General features: G+C 35.7%; 1 long non-coding RNA gene across 2 annotated transcripts in view; it reads right to left on the bottom strand.

The window, feature by feature from the left end:
- The window catches only part of LOC125106741 (uncharacterized), a 134,427-nt gene that overhangs the window by 86,398 nt on the left and 31,370 nt on the right, over nt 1–16,659 (bottom strand). For both annotated transcript variants that reach the window (XR_007129415.1, XR_007129416.1), the window contains exons 3-4: nt 12,423–12,469; nt 4,908–4,940 (exon numbers count right to left, since the gene is read on the bottom strand). This is a non-coding gene — a long non-coding RNA (uncharacterized LOC125106741). The remainder of the gene's footprint in view (nt 1–4,907; nt 4,941–12,422; nt 12,470–16,659) is intronic.

Here is a 16,659-nt window from a genome sequence, read left to right as displayed (position 1 = left end):
TTCGCTTTTGTTTCCTTTGCCTTTGGAGACATATCTTGAAAGAAGTTACTGTGGCTGATGTTGAAGAGATTACTGTCTATGTTCTGCATTTTGATAGATTCCTGCCTCACATTGAGGTCTGTTATCCATATTGAGTTTATCTTTGTGTATGGTGTAAGAGAATGGTCAAGTTTCATTCTTTTACATGTAGCTGTCCAATTTTCCCAGCACCATTTATTGAAGAGACTGTCTTTTTTCCACTGTATATTTTTTCCGACTTTGTCAAAGATTATTTGATCATAGAGTTGAGGGTCCATATCTGGGTCTCTATTCTGTTCCACTGGTCTATATGTCTGTTTTTGTGCCAGTACCATGCTGTCTTGGTGATAAGAGCTTTGTAGTAAAGCTTGAAATCAGGCAACCTGATGCCCCCAGTTTTGTTTTTCTTTTTCAAAATTTTCTTAGCAATGGGGGTTCTCTTCTAAGGAGCTGGCACATAAATGTTTTATTTCTTCAAAATTTGGGGATACAATTTCTTCTAGTAGATCAAAATATATCCTAAAATTAGCATATGGCTTTGTTCTAGACTCTAGCCTGATCACTTTCCTTCCTCTTTTTTTTTCTTTTTTCTACCAACTTCTTATTTTATCATTCAATTTTTAGATTTTTTAAATTTTCATCTTTACAGTAATACTCCAACTCTTCATCATGCTTACCCCTATTTTTGTAATTATATGTTTTTGTTCATTAAAATTTCAGGAAGTAGTTTCTTCTAACAGACCAAATACACCCAAAATGTAGTGTGTGCCTCTGTTCCATTCACCAGTCTAATATACATATATGCTTTTTTTTTTCGCCCATTTCTTCGCCCCCCAGTTTCAGATCCCTTCTGATTTGGTTAGCATATATTTTCTGGGGTCATTACTACCCTTTTAGTATTTTGCTTTCTCATTCATCTATTCTTATCTGGATAAAATGAAAAAGCAGAAAAAATCACACACACAAAAAAATACACACATACACATACATACACACCCACGCACATAGCCACACACACACTGGTGCAAGAAAAAGTACACATAATCTGCATATATCCATATCAAAGTAAAGAGAAGTAATTATTAATCAAAAAAGCCCACATATAAAAAAAAAAAGATCCAGGCATCACTGGCATTATTGGTGTATTTATCAAATACTTAAAGAATTAATACCAATTCTCACAAACTCTTTAAAAGGGAAACACTTCCCAACTCATTTAGTAAATCCAGTATTACTTTAATGTCAAAAGCAGACAAAGACATAACAAGAAAACTACAGATCAACATTCTTAGGAATGTGGATGCAAAATTCCTCAACAAAGTACAAGTAAACAAAGTCTAGCAACATATAAAAAGAATCATACACCAGGATCTAGTGAGATTCATCCCATAAATGTAAGGTTGGCTTAACATCCAAAAACCAATCAATGTAATACACTATATCCTTTGACTAAAAACCAACAGCCACATCAGTAGACACATTATGCATTTGACAGTAACCATGATTAAACAACACTTAACAAACTAGGAATACAAGGGAAATTCCTCACCTTGATTAAGGGCATCTACAAAAAAATTAGAGCTGACATCACACTTAATGATGAAAGACTGCTTTCCCCTTCGGATGAGGAATAAGACAAGGATGTCCACTCATGCCACTTCTGTTTAACATTGTACTAGAGCTCATAGCCAGGACAATCCTCTAGATATTGTGAACTGGCCACCCTGTATCCACTTTTAACTCACTCCACTACATGTCCTATACTGGAATTATACAGATCTTTAAAAAAACTAAACTCAGAACATGACACTCTCCTTTTATGCCTCTTCAATGACACCATGTTCTCAGAATAAAGTGGTCTTGTGTACTACATCTGCCCTGAACCATATAGTACATTTAACTAAGCCTCTTTAAGCTTTAGATGTGCCATGTTCTCTCTCCCTGTGTAAATTGCTCATAATGGGCCCTCTGGATATCCTGTTCACTTACATCTCTATTCCTTCACCCCATTCACTATCACATGGCAAGCTCCTACCCATCCTTCAGATACCTGCTTAGACATAAGTTGGCCCAAAAAAACTATCCTGATTTTCTTAGTCTGGGTACAGTGTCTTCCACTGAGCAACTGTAGCACCCTACACTACATAGTGATTATTGTACAGTATTATAATGACCTGTGTATTTGTCTGAATCTTCCACTAAACTGTAAATTCTATGAGGAATAAATATGCTTGTCTTATTCATTGTGGCATTTCTAGCATTTATATAGCACAGTATCAGTATAATAGGTGTTTGATAAATACTTATTAAATACTTAATAAATGTTGTTAAAAATAACAGCTACCAGGGTACCTGGGTGACTCTGTTGGTTAAGTATCCAACTATTGATTTTGGCTTGGGTCATGATCTCAGGGTCGTGAGACTGAGCTCTGCCATGGCAGAGGCTGCTTGAGAATCTCTCTCCCTTTCCCTCTGCCCCTTCCCCATCCCCACTGCTTCTGTGTTCTCTCTCTCTCTCAAACAAACAAACAGGGCACCTGGGTGGCTCAGTGGGTTAAGCCGCTGCCTTCGGCTCAGGTCATGATCTCAGGGTCCTGGGATCGAGTCCCACATCGGGCTCTCTGCTCAGCAGGGAGCCTGCTTCCCTCTCTCTCTCTGCCTGCCTCTCTGTCTACTTGTGATCTCTGTCTGTGAAATAAATAAATAAAATCTTTAAAAACAAACAAACAAACAAACAAAAACCTAACACTTATTAAGAGCTGCTATGTGCCAGGCACTATTTTAAGTGCTTTACAAATGTTACCTTAATCCACAAACATTTAATGCAATTCCTGGTATATAGATAAGAAAACTGAGGCACAGGAGTTTTGAAAGAATTGCAAAAGTAATAGAGCTAAAAATCTTGCAGAACAAGATTTGAACTTAGGCGGTCTGGCTACAGAATCCACGTTTTTAACCACTATGCTATATTCTTAAGTATATGCAAGCATGAAAAAATGCTGTCCTAGATATTTTGAGAAACACAAATTTGAGAGGGGAAATGGAATAAGAAAGTACACAGATACATAAAATACCCGATGGAGTTCTGTGTAATACAAGGCTTTCTCGCTTTTAAAATACACAAAAAGTAACAAAATCTTTCTGTTTGGTGAGATGGGATTTGTTCACAGAGAAATATTTCAGTATAAAAATTCCTGAATTCAAATGTGTTTGTGACTCAGTTACACAGTGGCAGTTGATATTTATGTTAAAAATGAAAAAAAAAAAAAACCCAACAAGTTATTTTGGGCACTAAACCATGTTTGAAACTGCTGCATTTATGTTTTTGAAATATTTTTCTATAACTACTAACCTTTCCAACAGGACCAGCTCTTTGACATTCCTTAAGAATTTCCATGCAAGGCCTATGTTTTTCTGCTTTAAAATAAACTAAAAGATATTATGACTGTTGGGTGTTTGGATCTATAAATAATTAAAGTAAAAGAGACCTTACTTACCATCCCCCAAAATTAAATTAAAGTTTAGGGAAAAAAACACCTTGTATGAGTATTTAATAACAACAGTAGTTATTACTTAAACATTACTGTCTGCTTCATAAAGAAGTCACTTCCCCATTACAAGAATATTTAACGATGTCTTAACTAGTTCCAATATAAGACTTCTTAATGTACATAATCAAACATAACAAGAATAAAAACCCACTTTGCATATTCAACTGGAAGAAATGTTGCTCTTGATAACATTTGTGAGTCACTAAAACCAGTTTAATGACTTGCGATTAAAGCAATACACTTTTTAAGGACAAGGAACAGCTTCCAAAAGGAAGAGTGGCCATTTGCTGATGATAATCCAGAACGCTCTTGGTTCTTTCAAGTCTATAGAATTTTTCTAACAAGTGTAAAATAATATTGTTATATATTTTTGTTAATGGAAAATGTTAAAATAATAGCCTGTTTGCTTATTCATGATAAGTGAAATGTGAGCGAGCTTGAATTTTTCTCTGAAAATTGGAAAGGTAAATAGATTTAATGATGCTTAAATAATATTCATAGGACAGTACATGTTAGAACAGTCTGCAGAGGAAATATACATAATCTCATTCTCTAAAAAGTATTTAAAATTGATCCAACATCTTACACCAGTTAGAATGGCCAAAATTAGCAAGACAGGAAACAACATGTGTTGGAGAGGATGTGGAGAAAGGGGAACCCTTACACTGTTGGTGGGAATGCAAGTTGGTGCAGCCACTTTGGAGAACAGTGTGGAGATTCCTTAAGAAATTAAAAATAGAGATTCCCTATGACCCTGTAATTGCACTACCAGGTATTTACCCCAAAGATACAGATGTAGTGAAAAGAAGAGCCATCTGTACCCCAGCGTTTATAGCAGCAATGGCCACGGTCGCCAAACTGTGGAAAGAACCAAGATGCCCTTCAGTGGATGAATGGATAAGGAAGATGTGGTCCATATACATGATGGAGTATTATGCCTCCATCAGAAAGGATGAATACCCAACTTTTGTATCAACATGGACAGGACTGGAAGAGATTATGCTGAGTGAAATAAGTCAAGCAGAGAGAGTCAATTATCATATGGTTTCACTTATTTGTGGAGCATAACAAATAACATGGAGGACATGGGGAGATGGAGAAGAGAAGGGAGTTGAGGGAAATTGGAAGGGGAGGTGAACCATGAGAGACTATGGACTCTGAAAAACAACCTGAGGGTTTTGAAGGGGCAGGGGCTGGGAGGTTGGGGAACCAGGTGGTGGGTATTAAGGAGGGCACGTATTGCATGGAGCACTGAGTGTGGTGCAAAAACAATGAATACTGTTACGCTGAAAAGAAATTAAAAAAAAAAATTGATCCAACAACTAAAGGTAGGCTTACCTTTGGAATTGAATTGGATGTCCATCTTTGTAGCTAGAACAAATATAGAAAATCATTAAAAATAAATTTACTAGAGTAAACTTCTAATTTGGACCTATTTAGGGAAAGGTCAGTTTGAAACAGTTAAAAGGATGGACTTGAGAATAATTCAGAATAAAGTGCTATTATTTTTAAGAAATTTAGTAATTTGAATGAAAACATTTAACAAAATTTTGGTGAGTAAAAATTTTTAGAATCAAGATTTAATAAGGAGTAATAACAATGACCCATAATTACTTTTCCATTTTGGAAAAGAGTTTATTCTCAAATTTAAAATGCCCCATGTATTTTTAATAACTATTCCTTAGGAAATACTTTGTTTATATGTAGCCCAAAGTTAAACTTTTTTCTATCTTATACAAAGGTTTACAAATTCTTAATAACATTTCTATGTATCATAAAACTATCATGGGACCATTTCAACATCTATGAATGTAATATTTGCAAAAAAAAACAAATTATTTTGTGACTATGTGACTGGTTCCAGATAGTTCAAAAATATTACTCTGTAAACCACAACTGCAAATTTTCAGTAAAAATTAAAATTTTTTTCCTAGGGAAAGAAGTAATGGCTGAAAGAGAAAACCAAATGATCAGGAATAAAAACAAAAACTTTAAATGCTCCTGTCTGTGAGTGTTAAAGATGGATAAATTATTCATTAACTTTGTTAGCTGAAGAGAGAGTAATTTTGAGTAGTTACTGTAAAAGGTCAGATGGAAAACAAATTTCCTCTGTGTCAATAGGTTAACAAAATGTTATGCTTGCTGACTCTGTATAAAGAGGGCAGCTCAGAGAGCACTTGACCTGATTAGCTCATCAGCAGCCCATTAGGAGGTTTTTCTTGGAAAAGAAATGGGGAACCCATTTGCACCATTTTTATCACCTTCCCAACTTTTGTATGCTGTTGTGTATCAGATGTTTAGCTACTAGTGGGTACTTGATATGCAATTATTGGTATATCTGAGTTTGGGTTTAAAATTTCAGGGATCCAATGGCTTCTGGGTTCTAGAGGAAACTAAAAAGGCAAAATATTTCACCCAAATATTATCTTTGTTACCAAGTTCATTTTATATATATAGATGGCTCATTTTCCCTGTTTATGCCAAGATATATGATATATAGAGATAAATTATATATACAGGCATATAATTATATATACCATTTGTATAAATCATTTTCTCATATATTGGGTAGGGAGAGGAAGAGAGAAAGAGAAGATATTACATTATAAGTATTTATTGAGTGTTTATAGCTATCAGCCCCCAACTAGACTCTGAATATCTCCAGATTAGAAAATTTGCACTTCAAGTTCTAACATGATTTTCTGAATGCATTTTTTTATTGACTGTTTACAAGGATTTTCAGAATAAATTTATTTTTCCTACAGTGGTGGCAACAGGTATATCCACATTTTGTTTCAATGCTCATTTATAATCATTTCTCCACTTTTAATAAATAAGAAGGAATTAGAGGAACAAAAAACATCTAAACATCCACATTCTTAAGGTTTGCCTTAGAAATTCCCACTTCTAACTTCTTTTTAAACCCAAATAATTTCTCACACTTGTATACTACTAAAAATGCCTGTGTATAAATAAGACCTTAGTATCTTCTTCCTTATCTTATCTTTAGGTTAAAAAAAAAGAATTATTTGCATATTTAAATGTTACAGCTCAACTGCTTTACTTTTTATTGTGTGGCAGATGCTTATCCTTCATGTCCTAGGTCAATTCTTTTCAGTGGAATTCACCATTTAAATGTTTGTTATTGTTATCTCAGTTTTTTTAAATGATTGTTAAAAATTTGAAAATGGACAAATACAAAGGTTCTGTAACAAAGAAAGATATAAATATTGTAATTAATAATAAAGATAAAACTATTTTCATGGGAGATTTATATGAGGATATAATACACAGTAAAGCTACAAAAATCATCATTTCTATATGTATGTAGAGAAATGTGATTTGAAAATAATTAAGTCCTAAGACATAAATAGAAAAAAATTTAAATCTCTACTGAAGTAAATAATGTAATAAATATCTTATACATGAGTAGAAGTAGAAATTAAAATAGTAACAACACTGCAGAGGGGCAAAATCGCTTATGTGGTAGACAAGCTTGAGAGACTCTCCTACAACATAATGTAAAAGGAACCAAAAGATGAAAGGGATAGACAGGAGGGATTCAGTTCCTAAAGCAATGATTGGAAGAAATGGAACACTAGTGATAAAGATGCAATAAAATGAATATTTTATTTAGCCTGGGGGTGGGGGCAGAATCCTAAAATTGGTAAAACAAAATGATTTACTTTGTACCAGGAAAAAATAATTTTTAGAAGTTGTCACCTCAAAACATCCTGGTGGTATTTTTAAATTTCAAGGAAAAGGAAAGAATTCTGTAAGCAATCAGGAAAATTTAAAAGATTCCCTACAACCTCCAATTTCAGAAATGGAAGGTTAGTTTATTCATACCAACTCTGTTAAAATCATTTTCTTAGAAACATCAAAGAATTCAAAGGATAGTGAGAAGGAGACGCCAAGACAAACTCTAGAAGAAAGTAGATATCTAGAAAAGTTAATAGCCACAAAGCTGCTTTTTCCCTGAGGACATCTGCTGATCCAGATAAGACGGAGTTGCAATTTAGATGACATGAAGAGGCATGAGTCGATAAGTCAAAGTCTAGACCCCACCAGACCTGAGGAACTATATATGAGACAAGCACCTCAAACTAAAATTATGAAGTAAGTAAATCCACCTTCATAACTACAGCCCACATGCAGGGAACTTGAGGAAGGTGGGATTTCATGCTGAGCAAAACAGAGGGGAGAAAATAGAATAAGAGAAACCTGTCTCTTAAAAATGGTAACCACAAATGGTCTCTTGCATAGATTTTCAGCCCTAACTCACATCAGTGGGGTGGTCCAGGAAACCTCAAGCAGTAAATTTAATTTAAAGTGGTTCTGTACTGTTTATGCTTCTGGGGATCCGACAGACACAAATACAAATCTTAACTAGATGCAAAAACTTTACCCTATGCCCCAGGGAATCCTCACAAATAATTTTTCAAAGACAATTGGTAGTACATAATCAAAAATAAGTAAGCCCACGAGGAAACATGATACCATGAGTGAGAACAGAAACACAAACAGCCAGCAAAAAGAGATCCACAAAAATGTCACATATTGAAATAATCAGAGGATTATATAACAAATAGGCTTGCAAAGTTTAAAAAAATAAGATCAAGATTGAAAATATCTGGAAGGAAGTAGAAATTACGTGAAGTGATCTACAGGATATCAAAAAAAGGCAATGAAAATAGAATACTTAATTTTAAAAACTCAACTGGATGTGTTTAACAACAGACTGAACAAAGCAAAAGAGAGAATTACTAAACAGGAAAACAGACCATAATAATTCACCCAAAATGTAGCATAGAGAGAAGGAGAAATACAGAGAATAATAAAGGAGTGGAGATACAAAAGAAGATATATATGGGCAATGATTAATTTGAGAAGGAGAGAAGAGCTGTATATTAAAGACAGTATTTGAAGAAATGAAAGACTGATAATTTTCCAGGGAGGATGAAAGATACCAATCCACATATTTAAATGAAACTGCAGTAATCATAGGCATGGATAAAATAGTTCCCAATCCAAGTAATGTGAAAAGTATTAATATCTGGAAAAAATATAAGGAATTCTAACAATCCTTTAAGAATTTGAAAATTGAGATTGAAAAGAAGTCCAAAAGAAAAATGAGCAAAGGCATATAAGGCAATTCACAGAGGAAAAAACCTGAATGGACAATATACATATGAAAAGATAACCAACTCAGCAGTAATCAGGAAAATGCAAATTAAAATAATGAGATACAGTTCATATTCACCAAATTAGCAACAATTTTAAAAGTTTGGCAAAATCAAGTGTTGAAAAGATTTTGGAGAAGTCAGTATTCTTATATACTACTGATGGAAGCAGGAATTAGTACAGCCACTTTGGAGGACAATTTGATGGTATATTAACTGAAAATGCTCATACCTTATGGTCTCAAAATTCCCATTTTAGAATTTTTTTTCTTAAAAAATATAATTGGTGCATAATGAGACATTTACAACCATATTAATTACAATGTTATTCAAAATAATGAAAAACTGAAAGAAAATTACATGCTCATCAACAGAGGAAGTGACTATGCAGCATCCCATTTGATGGAAGATTGTGCAACAGTTCAAAGAAACTAACAAGATCTATACTTTTCAATGTGAATAGGTCAGAAAAGTATGTTATTGAATAAAGAAGTAACTCAACTAGAAGCACAACAGTCTGAGGTTGAGGTTTTGGAAGAGAAGAAAACAGGTAGAGGAGTAGAGACAAAGAGGATTTTAGCTTTATCTGTTGTATTTATAGTTTTCCAAACTGAATGCCTTCATATTTTGCTGTGTAATTACAAATTAATATTTTTAAAGTTTAAAAATAACAATTAGTAAGCCTGTTAACAGGATATTCTTATAACAGAGTTTTCATCAGTTGTTAAATTTAAATTCAAAGTACAATCTTTTGCAACATCATATAGCTTTACTCCACTTTTTGTACCAAAGTATGTTATTCGGTGCCTGAGTTCTTTCATTCAGCCTTGGTTAAAATAATAGCTGTAATGATAGTGATGTGTTTCAACATTATATAATGAAAAACTTCGAATTGTTAACATCAGTGCATTTAAAAATGCAAAGCATTGGGCTAGCTATTACTCCTTTTCTAGCTAGGTAATGAAGGAGTTTAGCTAATATGTATATACCAGTAACTATAAAATTTAAATTAAAACTATACTTATTCTGTATCATGTTATCTTAAAGTTAAATTTCTATCTAAGTTTACAAAATAAGAGTTTTCCTATAATACTCAAAGGTTTGTTTTAATAATTTCAAGGACTGTTGACTTTTAAAATGCTGAGAATATAAATTCTTGTTATAGGAAACTACATTTTTTAGAATGTTGGCCTTAGAGAATTGTCTTTGTTCACATGAAACTGTAAACCATGTTTGTCATAGTTTGCATGTTCTCTAAGTTTACAATAGTCTGACACTCCCCCTGACCTTCTCCCCACTCCAATCTTAATTGCAATTAATTCACACAGAGTAGATGGCTTTTCTTTCCTTTTTCTTTATTTCTTTCTTTTTTTTTTTTGCAGTATGAAAAAGTATATTGAAGACTTTTTTTCTTGCAGAACTTATTTTTGCAATTAAATTAAGTGATTCAAACAGATTACTTTGAAGGTACAAAGTAGAATCTTATTCCATTACATATGATTCATCAGGAACTTAATTTAAAGTAAAAGTTATAAATGGAACATCATAAACATAGCAATTAACATTCTGCTTTTCCCTTTACAACAATAAGTTCCCTCCTGAGAAAGATTTAAATAGAAAAGTAAAAACAGAAAAAAAAATACTAAAAGAAAGCATGAAGTTTAAAAAGAAAACCTCTTAAGTAGAGAAAGTCTGACTAAAACCATAAAAGATTGATGAATTAAACTATATATGAATAAAAAGTCTAAATTTTCTAAAGAAATAAACAAAGTCAAAGCACAAACAATAAACTGGAAGAAAATTCACAATACATATTACAAAGGGCTTAAGTTCATAAAATGTATAATTTTGTGAACACATAAAACAAAAACCAACAAGAAAAGTGAGCAAAGGTCATGAGAAGATAAGAAGAATATACAAATTAATTTTTTTTAAGATTTTATTTATTTATTTGACAGACAGAGATCACAAGGAGGCAGAGAGGCAGGCAGAGAGAGAGAGGAGGAAGCAGGCTCCCTGCCGAGCAGAGAGCCCGATGCAGGGCTCGATCCCAGGACCCTGGGATCATGACCTGAGCAGAAGGCAGAGGCTTTAACCCACCGAGCCACCCAGGCGCCCCCAAATTAATTTTTAAGGTAAAATGAAAAACTATAATGAGATATTAATTTTCACTTATCAAATGAGAAAAAAACTTATAAGTTTTATAAAAAGAGTAAGAGGCACTCATATATTAGTGGGAATTTCACATGGCATAATCCCTATGAGAGCCACTGACATTGTCTGTTAAAATTTTAAATGCACAAAATTGTCATTCCTATGTCCTACTTCTAGTATTGTTAGTCAAATACATTCAAATAATGTGCAAAGAAGTTGTACAAACAATTCACTGTAGCGCTCCTAATAACAAAAATCGGGAAACAACCTAAATTCCCATCAATTGCTACAATAAATCATGGTGCATCTCTAGGACGGAATGCGAAATACAATCATGGAATAATATCCAAGACATCTTGTTACATGGAAAAGGCAAAGTACAGAGCAGTATGCAAAATACGATTTGGGGTCTGTTTTTAGACTGTATTTATATATAAGAACAGGTATACATGACATCATAGGAAATATAAAAAACCCACAGCAGTGACAGGACTGAAGGGCAAGGGTAGGAAGGGAACTTACTTCTAGTTGTACACTAGCTGATGTCTTTTGAGTTGTTTTTTTTGTTTGTTTGTTTTTTGCCAAGAACACATATTACCTGTTTAAAAAGGAATTATTAAAATTTGGTGGGAGGGGAGAATATATAAGTACATGTAAGTGCTTGATAAATTGGGCAATCTGGGTATAATTTTATTTTCTAGAAGGATTAACTTAAGAATAGCCACAAAAACAAAACAAACAAAACTTCAGAGACTAAGCAGTATAGTAACTAGGGATTGTAATGTGCAAACCCAGTTAGATAAGAGCACATCAATGTGGTCAGGATGGCAGTTGAATTTTATAACTCTGGAATTGCAGCTACCTTTCTCTTCTGTGGAGTTGTGTCTAAGTTCTGGGAATCTGACATTGACTGCAGGGGAGGAAATAGAGCAGTTCTAGCACTGGAATCACCTCTCTACACAGATGTCCACAGAGACTTCTCTATCCCAGTTGCTCTTCAGTCATCAGTCCACACAGCATAATGAGAAATGGTCCTCTTTCCTATCGAAATAGCTGCTTCAGGATCTGCAGTTCTCTTTGCTTCCTCCATACCATCTGAGAATAGAAGAGGATTCTTTCTCCACCTCTGTTCATGCTATGTTAAGGAATGTGACTCTCTGTAAGGCTGGCATGATTTTATCTTCTTGGGTATGAAAGGCATGATGTCCAAGTCATCTCCCAACCCACCCCAAGCTTCTCTAAGTTCTGGCACCTCCTCAGCTGTCAGCCTGGAAAGTAGACAGCAGGAACCCTTTCTCTGGGCCCCCCAGATTCCTTGATTTCATAGGTACCTCTCCATAGAATCTCTCTCCTCTCGTCCTTCACGAATCTTTTTTTGTCTGGTAAAACAAGAACCCCATCTTTCTCATTGTTTCTCAGAAACATTTTGTCTATACCCTGAGTCTTCCAACTTCACGTAAGTCCTAGGCTTTAAGAAACATGCCCCCCCCCTTTTTTACCATGTTACCTCACTTACCTGACGAAAAGATCTCAGAGCCAATTCTCCTCCTGACAATAGAGATTCTAAGAAGAGAAAAAAAGCATAGGTTATTAGTTTAAGACTGAATATTAACCCACACTCAAAATAATGGGAGACATTTAAAGTGGTAGGACAGGGATTGGAACCAAGCACTGTGGCTGCAAGAGTGTCCTTATATATAATCATTATTATTATAGTCTTCACGTCTACTCACAAAACACCTCTTGCTATCCATTGCACAATATAGTGCATTAGAGCAAATTTTCACTTCCAAATGAACTTCAAGAATACTATTTGAGAGAGAAAGATGACTGGGTTTTCAAGATAAAAGCTGAGGTCCTGGGTGGTTTTAGAAAGTATATAAAGACAGAATGCAGAAGACACTCTCATACTTTCACCTTCTGGTTAGTGAAATCTCCCTGTTTCCAAGGTAGATGACAACATGGGAAGGGGTAGATACATCCTACCTTTTACCAGCTCAACCCCATATTCCTCCTCTGGGCCCTTTCCACAATTTGATTATTGGAAATTCCTCCCAATATAGGCCAAATCATTGGCCAGTAAGCCAGGGTTCAGTACTACTATAACTTCATATTTCTTCTAGTGTCTTCATTAATATTTTATTAACATATAATGTATTATTTGTTTCAACGGTGCATGTCTGTGATTCCTTAGTGTTACACAATTCACAGCACTCACCACAACATATACCTTCCCCAATGTCCATCAGCCAGTGATCCCATCCCTCCCACCCTTCTTCCCTCCAGCAACACTAAGTTTGCTTCCTGAGATTAAGAGTCTCTTATGGTTTGTCTGCTTCTCTGGTTTTATTTTGTTTAATTTTCCCCTCCCTTCACCTATGATCCTCCGACTTGGTTCTCAAATTCCTCATATCAGTGAGATCATTTGATAATGTTTTTCTCTGACTATTTCACTTAACATAATATCATCTAGTTCCATCCATGTCAATGCAAATGGCAAGATTTCATTTTTTATGATGGCTGGCTACATAGTATTCCATCATATATGTGTATGTGTGTGTGTGTGTGTGTGTGTGTGTGCGCATAATTTGGCTATGGCTATTGTGGACATTGCTGCTATAAATGTTTCAGTGCACGTGCCCCTTTAGATCCCTACATTTGTATCTTTTTTTTTTTTAAAGATTTTATTTATTTATTTGACAGAGAGAGATCACAGCAGACAGAGGCAGGCAGAGAGAGAGGAGGAAGCAGGCTCCCTGCTGAGCAGAGAGCCCGATGTGGGACTCGATCCCATGACCCTGGGATCATGACCTGAGCCGAAGGCAGTGGCTTAACCCACTGAGCCACCCAGGCGCCCCCTACATTTGTATCTTTATGATAAATACCCAGTAGTATAATTGCTGGGTCATAGGGTAGCTCTATTTTCAACTTTTTGAGGAACCTCCATACTGTTTTCCAGAGGGGCTGCAACAGCCTGCATTCCCACCAGCAGTGTAGGAGGGTTCCCCTTTCTCCGGAACCTCGCCAACATCTGTCATTTCCTGACTTGTTAATTTTAGCCATTCTGACTGGTGTGAGGTGGTATCTCTCTGTGGTTCTAATTTCTATTTCCCTGATGCCGAAGTGATGTTGAGCACTTTTTCATGTGTCTGTTGGCCGTTTGGATGTCTTCATTGCCAAAAAGCCTGTTCATGTCTTCTGCCCATTTCTTGATTGGACTATTTGTTCTTTGGGTGTCGAGTTTGATAAGTTCTTTCTAGATTTTGGACACTAGCCCTTTATCTGATCTTTCATTTGCCAATATCTTCTCCCATTCTGTCAATTGTCTTTGGTTTTGCTGACTGTTTCCTTCACTGTGTGTGCAAAAGCTTTTGATCTTGATGAAGTCCCAGTAGTTCATTTTTGCCCTTGCTTCCCTTGCCTTTGGCAATGTTTCTAGGAAGAAGGGTTTTTTTGGTTTGTTTTGTTTCTGTTCGAAAATCTTGTTTATTTATTTGACAGAGAAAGAGATCACAAGTAGGCAGAGAGAGGGGTAAGCAGGCTCCCTGCTGAGCAGAGAGCCTGATGCGGGGCTCTATTCCAGAACCCTGTGATCATGACCTGAACTGAAGGCAGAGGTTTTAACTCACTGAGCCACCCAGGTGCCCCTAGGAAGAAGTTGTTGCAGCTGAGGTCCAAGAAGTTGCTCCCTGTGTTCTCCTCAAGGATTTTGGTGGATTCCTGTCTCACGTTGAGGTCTTCCATCCATTCAGGGTCTATTTTTGTGTGTGGTGTAAGGAAATGGTCCAGTTTCATTCTTCTGCATGTGGCTGTCCAATTTTCCCATCACCATTTGTTGAAGAGACTCTCTTTTTCCCACTGGACATTCTCTCTTGCTTTGTTGAAGATTAGTTGACCATAGAGGTGAGGGTCCATTTCTGGGCTCTCTATTCTGTTCTGTTGATCTATGTGTCTGCTTTTGTGCCAGTACCATACTGTCTTGATGATCGCAGCTTTGTAATAGAGCTTGAAGTCCAGAATTGTGATGCCACCAACTTTGGCTTTCTTTTTCAACATTCCTCTGGCTATTCCGGGTCTTTTCCGGTTCATATAAATTTGAGGATGATTTGTTCCATTTCTTTGAATAAAGTTGATGGGATTTTGATAGGGATTGCATTAAATGTGTAGATTGCTCTAGGTAGCATAGACATTTTCACAGTATCTGTTTTTCCAATCCACGAGCATGGAACGTTTTCCCATTTCTTTGTGTCTTCTTCAATTTCTTCAATGACTATTCTATAGTTTTCTGAGTACAGATTCTTTGCCTCTTTGGTTAGGCTTTTTCCTGGGTATCTTATGGTTTTGGGTGCAATTGTAAATGGGATCAACTCCTTATTTCTTTCTTCTGTCTTATTGTTGGTGTATAGAAATGCAACTGATTTCTGTGCATGGATTTTATATCCTGACACTTTACTGAATTCTGTAGGAGTTCTAGCTGTTTTGGAGCGGAGTCTTTTGGGTTTTCTACATAAAGTATCAGATCAACTGCAAAGAGTGAGAGTTGACTTCTTTGCTGATTTGGATGCCTTTTATTTCTTTTTATGGTCTGATTGCTGAGGCTAGGACTTCTAGTATTGTGTTGAATAGCAGTGGTGATAGTGGACAGCCCTGCCGTGTTCCAACCTTAGGGGCAGAGCTCTGAGTTTTTCCCCATTGAGAATGATATTCGCTGTGGGTTTTTCATAGATGGCTTTGATGATATTGAGGTATGTACCCTCTATGCCTACACTGTGAAGAGTTTTGATCCAGAAAGGATGCTGTACTTTGTCGAATGCTTTTTCAGCATCTAGTGAGAGTATCACATGTTTCTTGTTCTTGCTATTATCAATGTATTAATATCTGTACCTGTATCTGTATCTGTGTATCTGTATCACGGATTGATTTGTGGACGTTGAACCAAACGTGAAGCCCAGGAATCTGTCCCACTTGGTCATGGTGAATAATCCTTTAAATGTACTATTGGATCCTATCGGCTAGGTGAGAATTTTTGCATCCATATTCATCAGGGATGTTGGTCTGTAATTCTCCTTTTTGATGGGTCTTGGTCTGGTTTTGGGATCAAGGTAATGCTGGCCTCATGAAATGAGTTTAGAAGTTTTCCTTCCATTTCTATATTTTGGAACAGTTTCAGGAGAATAGGTATTAATTCTTCTTTGCAATGTTTGGTAGAATTTCCCTGGGAAGCCAACTGGACCTGGGCTCTTGTTTGTTGGGACATTTTTGATGACTGCTTCAATCTCCTTACTGGCTGTGGTTCAGGTTTTCTGTTTCTTCCTGGTTCAGTTTTGAGAGTTTATATGTCTCTAGGGATGCATCCATTTCTTCCAGATTGTCAAATTTGCTGGCATATAATTGCTCATAATATGTTCTTATAATTTTTATTTTTTTGGTGTTGGTTGTGATCCCTCCTCTTTTATTCATGATTTTATTAATTTGGGTCCTTTCTCTTTTCTTTTGGATAAGTCTGGCCAGGGGTTTATCGATCTTATTAATTCTTTCAAAGAATCAGCTCCTAGTTTTGTTGATTTGTTCTAGTGTCCTTTTGGTTTCTAGTTCATTGTTTTCTCTTCTCCTGCTGGGTTCAGGTTTTCTTTGCTGTTCTTTCTCTAGCTCCTTTAGGTGTAGGGCTAGGTCGTGTACTTGAGACCTTGTTTCTTGAGAAAGGCTTGTAGTGCTATATACTTTCCTCTCAGGACTGCCTTTGCTATGTCCCA

The sequence above is a fragment of the Lutra lutra genome, chromosome 8 (genome assembly GCF_902655055.1).
Source record: "Lutra lutra chromosome 8, mLutLut1.2, whole genome shotgun sequence".
NCBI classification, from domain to species: domain Eukaryota; kingdom Metazoa; phylum Chordata; class Mammalia; order Carnivora; family Mustelidae; genus Lutra; species Lutra lutra.
Note: the sequence above shows the minus strand (reverse complement) of the source record. Positions and strands in the feature narration are given on the sequence as shown.